The following is a 6654-nucleotide window of genomic DNA, read 5'->3' on the forward strand; positions in this document are numbered from 1 at the left end:
ATTTTCAATCAACACATATTCACCTCAGACACTTAGCTCACAATTCTTCTTAAGAATATTGGTGCCCAGCACCTCTTTGGGTTACTAAATGCCTTGTAACTAGGTTGCTCTTGATAGTGGACTTTTGGTTGATAATCCCGAGTTAGTTAACCCAAATTACCAAGTGTTGAAATACTCCTTAGAACCTAATCATCCAAGAAGATCCTAGTACAAAGACACTACAGGCATATGTCTTAAGGTCCAAGCTATTGGTGTCTAGCTTTATTCCTTGTTTCTTTCACTTTTATTGCCAATTTTTGGCTTTTCTTCCTTTCCTTTTTGTTCTTTCTTTCTTTCAGGGATGTTTATTCGCTAAGACTTTACAACAGTACTATGTTCATACTTAAAAGGAACATTCTACCCTTCAGCTTTTATTATTGGACTTGCTAACTAATCAAACACATACCACAACTGATCCTTATTCTAATTCTACTAAATTGGAATTTTATAGCTTCCTGCTTCAAAACTTTTTTCTTTTATTCAATTAAAAGGGACAAAGCATTGATGCCAGGGCATCTTGGCCAGTTTCACTGACCTTTTCTTTACTGTTTTTAGGTTAGTTTCATGCATTTCCTTAGGAAATAAGCTAGTTTTGGGTAGATATTCACTTACACCTTGATTCAAGCATACATTGTGCATTTTACATTATTTCATGAGGATTTTGCATGAGTTTAGTGACAAATTGTATGTTGCATTACCCATGACTTGGACTAGAATTTTGATGCACTCTATTGCTTGATTTCAGGACCAAAGGAAGCAAGGAATGGGAGGTAACTTGCAAAGTTAATGAGAAAAGTGATTGCCAATAACGCTCTCAAAGCCATCATTGACCACGTTAAGAGTCACGTTAACTAAGTTAACGTGAACTCTAACATGGAGAAGGGAAGTTGAGCCAACGTTAGTGACACCTAACATTGTCACTAACGTTGGCAAATGCTCATAAGTGGCCACGTTAGAATCCACGTTAACTTAGTTAACGTGGCCTCTAATGTTAGAAAGGGGGAGAAGCGCCAACGTTAGTGACATTCAACATTGTCACTAACGTTGGCCTAAGGAGAAATATACCACGTTAGTGACAACGTTAGTGACACCCAACATTGTCACTAACGTTGGAAGCAACCACACAACCCCCAAGGAGCCACGTTAACTTTCACGTTAACCTAGTTAACGTGGAAGCTAACGTTGATGAGTGAAAGAATGGCCAACGTTAGTGACACTCAACATTGTCACTAACGTTGGGGATGGCTAAGCATGGCCACATTAGAAGCCACGTTAACCTAGTTAACATGGACTCTAACGTGAGGCATAGGGGCACCTTGGAACGTTAGTGACAATGTTAAGTGTTACTAACGTTCTCGAAGGATGGCAAGCCCACGTTAAAGAGCCACGTTAACTAAGTTAACGTGGGCTCTAACGTGGGAACAAAGGGGGCTTTTCAAAGTTATTGGAAATGTTAAGTCTCAATAACGTGTGCGAAGGACTTAGAGGCAACGTTAGTGGCAACGTTTATGCCACTAACGTTGAAGTTAACGTGGCTTTTACTTAGTAACGTTAGTGAGAAAGTTGATTGTCACTAACGTTCTCGAACTTATATTTTCACTAAACGTTAACACCCCTAACGTCCTAAGCTAAAGTCTCTGCCCACTTCACATTTTCTCTCTGCAAGTAAAGCCAAGCCCAAATGAAGAAGAGAACTGCTTCAAACTCAAGATCCAAAGGCCCAATACTTGAAGAGCCAACTAGAAGCTGAGAGAAGTAGTACATATAGGAGTAGCTTTGAATTGTTAAGGAGTTCTGGAAGATTGGAAAAAGAGAATTACTCTCTGTATTTTACTTTCTCTGCAATTCTAGTTCTATGATGTATTCTCCATCTTTGTTTTCATTTTCTAGAGCTATGAACAACTAAACCCCTTTCATTGGGTTAGGGAGCTTTGTTGTAATTTGATGGATCAATACTAATCTTCATTATTTTTCTTCTATCTTTTCTCTTGATTTTACTTGAAAGCTTTTGATCTTCATCCAATTGAGTAGTTATCTTGGAAAAGAAGCTATTCAAACTTGGATCTCTTTTGAACCTTGAAAGAGGAATGAAGAGATCAAGCTAGAAATGCTTTCTCATGCTGGACCAAATTGGGTTTGGATGGGTATGTGACTATAACCCTCTCAATACTTGATTTGGGAAATGCATGTGGTATAATCAGTGACCATACTTCATCTCTTCTCATGAGCAATTGACCAAGGAATTGGCTATTGATCAAGATTTGAGAGATTGAATTGCAAGACATTGTAATTCAATCACTTAAGATTGCCAAGGAGATCAATGAGTGCATTGATTGAGGAAGAGATGAAAATGAACTTGATCCGGAGAATTGCAACATCTCCTAAGCCCAATGAACTCCCCATCTCTGATCTTACCCATTCTCTTTAATTTCTACCATTTACTTTTATGAGAAAATCCCCCATTCCCATTTATAATTCTGCAATTTATTTTCAGTCATTTACTTCCAGTCCTTTAATTCTAGCATTTACTTTTTGTTATTTACATTCCCGCCATTTTATTTTCTGGAACTCTCAACCCAAATCCTGGATTCACTCAACTAGAATATTCTTCTAATTAGAGTTGCTTGATCAATCAATCCCTGTGGGATTCGACCTCACTCTATTGTGAGTTTTTACTTGACGACAAATTCGGTACACTTGCCGAAGGGAGATTTGTTGTGAGACAAGTTTTTTGTGCATCAAGTTTATGGTGCCGTTTCCAGGGATTGATTGTGCATCAACAATGATTAAATTGGAAGATCACTAGATTGAGCATTTTTATTTTGTGAATTTCATTTTCTGTTTGAGTGATTTACTTTCTATTTTAGTTAAACTTCTTCCCTTCCCCCTCTACTCTTTTGTTTTTCTTTGTTATTTTCAATTCTGTTTGCTAACCCACTAACTGTTTGATATATTGCATCACCCAAAACTAACAGTAATTCTGACACAAATACTTTCTGCACTTATCTTTTCTTGCTTGCACTTGATGGTTGTATGACAGGGAGAAGAAGCGGGGCTTCAACTTCCTTCGATTCTGAACCTGAGAGGACCTTCCTTAGATTAAGGAGGGAGGCAAGAGGAAAGAAAGTGGTTGGTGCTGAGGAAGAAGAGGAATTCTTTGAACCAAACATGGAAGACAACATGGAAAACCATCATGAAGAAGAGGATCACAACCATGGGGGAGGAGGTAGAGCAAATCATGCTGGGGAGGATAGAAGAGTTTTAGGCTCTTACATCAATCCAAACCCAGACAATTGTGGAAGTAGCATCCAAAAGCCAACAATCCATGCCAACAACTTTGAACTTAAACCACAGCCCATCACCCTTGTTCAGAACAACTGTTCGTTTGGAGGAGGTGTTCAAGAAGACCCTAATCAACATTTAACCACCTTCCTGAGAATATGTGACACAGTGAAGTCTAATGGTGTTCATCCTGACGCCTATAGACTGCTCCTATTTCCATTCTCACTTAGGGACAAAGCAGCCAAGTGGCTGGAATCTTTCCCAAGGGAAAGCTTGACAACTTGGGAAGAAGTGGTGAACAAATTCTTAGCAAGATTTTACCCTCCTCAACGAATCAATAGGCTGAGAGCTGAGGTCCAAACTTTCAGGCAACAAGATGGTGAGACTCTATATGAAGCATGGGAGAGGTTTAAAGACCTAACAAGGAGGTGCCCACCAGATATGTTCAACGAATGGGTGCAGCTGCATATTTTCTATGAAGGACTTTCTTATGAGTCAAAGAAGGCCGTAGACCATTCATCTGGAGGATCTTTGAACAAGAAGAAGACTATTGAGGAAGCCATAGATGTTATTGAAACAGTAGCAGAGAACGACTACTTCTATGCTTCCGAAAGAGGGAACACAAGAGGAGTAATGGAGCTAAACAATGTAGATGCTCTGTTGGCCCAAAACAAGCTCATTACCCAGCAACTGGCTGACCTCACCAAGAAGATAGAGATGAACCAAGTAGCAGCAATCTCCACTTCATCAACAACCCAAAAAGGAATGAATGAAGAAGCAGAGGGTAGTCAGGAGCAAGCCAACTACATTGGGAATTCACCAAGGAAAAATTATGATCCATACTCCAAGACCTACAACACTGGATGGAGAAACCACCCAAACTTTGGGTGGGGAAGTGAGCAAGATCAAAACAAAGACCAAAGACGTTACAACTCCAACAACAATGCAGCTCACCAGCAATTCGCACAGAGGACATCTCAACACCCCCACAACAACACTTCTCCACATGCTTATCAAAACCAAAACAGTACATCTGCTCCGAATCACTCATCACTTGATGACAAGCTCTCTAAGATTGAAGCCTTACTTGAAGGAATATGCCAAGAGATTCAAGAAAATAAGGTGTTCAAAGAGGAGGTGCGAGCCAATATTAAGAACCAGGGAGAGACCATTAGGAAGCAAGAATTCCAGGTGGGATATTTAGCTGAGAAGATTCCCAAACATACTGATAGCTTCCCAAGTGACACGGATAAAAACCCCAAAGGAGAAGCAAAGAAAGTAAGATGGGAAGATTGCAAAATGGTCACTACAAATGTAATGCGCATAAACTAGTTATGCTACGATTTAGGAAATTGCACGATCGGCAAAATTCCTTCCGGCAAGTGCACCGGTTATCGTCAAGTAAAAACTCACAATAGAGTGAGGTCGAATCCCACAAGGATTGGTTGAGTGAGTAATTCGGATTAGAAGTGTGTTCTAGTTGAGTGGAATCAAGATTGAGATGAGAATTGCGGAATGTAAAATTGGCGGGAAAAGTAAATGACAAGAAATTGAAATGGCGGAATCTTAAATTGCATGAATTAAAGAGCAGAAACTAAATTGCTGAAATTAAAAGGGAATGGGGGTGATTGCATGAATTGAGTTGCAGAATGTAAAGAGAAGATGTAATCAGAATTGGGGGATGCATTGGGTTATAGGAGATATTGAGATCTCCGAATCAAAACATGTTTATCTCTTCCTCAAGCAATGCGTTCATTGAATTTTGCTTGGCAATCTTATATGATTGGATCCCAATCCCTTGGCTCACCAATTCTCTCTAAAAATGAACAAATTCCCAATCCCTTGGTTTAAATGTTCATAAGAAGAGATGATGCTCGATCACTGATTATACCACACAGTTTCATGAACCACAATTTGGTAGGATTACATGTCACAATATCCATCCAAACCCCAATCCAATTCACTGTGAGAAAGCTTCTCTAGCATGAATCCTCCATTCCTTTCCCAAGGTTCCGAAGGATTCCAATTATGGGTAGTTTCTTTCCCAAGACAACTACCCAATGGAATTAGATCGAGAAGCTTTCTAACAAAATTCAAGAGAAAAGATTGAAGAAGAAGATAAACTATTATTGATTCATTGAATTACAATAGAGCTCCCTAACCCAATGAAAGGGGGTTTAGTGAGTCATAGCTCTGAATTCAATTACAAAGATATGAAAACTAGCTCAAAGTGAAGGTAAAAGTTCTTTCTAACTTCAATTCTATCCTATTTATACACTTTCTATATTGAGCTTCTGTTGTGTTTCTTGGGCTTTGAGGCCTCTCCCTGCTTTCCTTTTGCCTTGGGTTTATGATCCATAATCTTGATGAGGCTGTTGATCCAAATTCTGTAACATTCATTGAGCCAACTTAATGATAATCAAATAATGACACATGACTCAATAAATTGAGATTTCAAACTCATCAATCCTTCAGGCCCAATCCCATAAACCATGGTATTCAATTGGGTTTCATACCAGAATAAGTTTAAGTTAATGTTTGTGCTCAAATACTAACTTAAACCACAATATTTTTGGTCCAGAAACCTTTTCCAAGAGTGGCGTTTAAGTTGCAGTTTAAGCTTAAACTGCAGCTTAAACGCCAGACACTTCCAGTGAGGCCTTTTGTAGAAGCACGTTTAAGCTTCAGTTTAAGGTTAAACTGAAGCTTGAACGTGGAAATGGAAGAAGGCAGCCCTGGAGAGTCATGTAGTCGAACACGTTTAAGCTCCAGTTTGAGGTCAAACTGAAGCTTAAACGTGGATATAGGAAGGGCAGCCCTGGAGGTCGAACACGTTTAACCTCCAGTTTAAGGTCAAACTGGAGGTTAAACGTGGAAATGGAAGGAGGCATCCTGGAGGTCGAACACGTTTAACCTCCAGTTTAAGGTTAAACTGGAGGTTAAACGTGGAAGCTTAGAAAGGTAGCCCTGGAGGTGTCGAACACGTTTAAGCTCCAGTTTGAGGTCAAACTGGAGCTTAAACGTGGAAATGGAGAGAGCAACCCTGGAGGAGAAAACTTGGTCGAACACGTTTAAGCTCCAGTTTGAGGTCAAACTGGAGCTTAAACGTGGAAATGGCTCCCTGGTGCTTTTCCCATTCTGGCGTTTAACCTCCAGTTTGAGGTCAAACTGGAGGTTAAACGTGGAACTCCTTCCTTAGTGGCATTATCATTCTGGCGTTTAACCTCCAGTTTGAGGTTAAACTGGAGGTTAAACTTCAGTTTCAGCATTTCTTAGCCTTCATGATTCTGGCGTTTAAGCTCCAGTTTAGGCTTAAACTGGAACTTAAACGCC

The 6654-nt window shown here is 39.7% G+C and overlaps 1 non-coding gene across 1 annotated transcript; it reads right to left on the minus strand.

Annotated features, from left to right (window-relative positions):
- Positions 1–3660: 3660 nt before the first annotated feature.
- Positions 3661–3767, minus strand: LOC112725365 (small nucleolar RNA R71). Its single transcript, XR_003164478.1, has one exon. It is a non-coding gene; the product is annotated as a small nucleolar RNA R71 (small nucleolar RNA).
- Positions 3768–6654: the final 2887 nt, after the last annotated feature.

The sequence above is a fragment of the Arachis hypogaea genome, chromosome 11, assembly GCF_003086295.3.
Source record: "Arachis hypogaea cultivar Tifrunner chromosome 11, arahy.Tifrunner.gnm2.J5K5, whole genome shotgun sequence".
NCBI classification, from domain to species: Eukaryota; Viridiplantae; Streptophyta; class Magnoliopsida; order Fabales; family Fabaceae; genus Arachis; species Arachis hypogaea.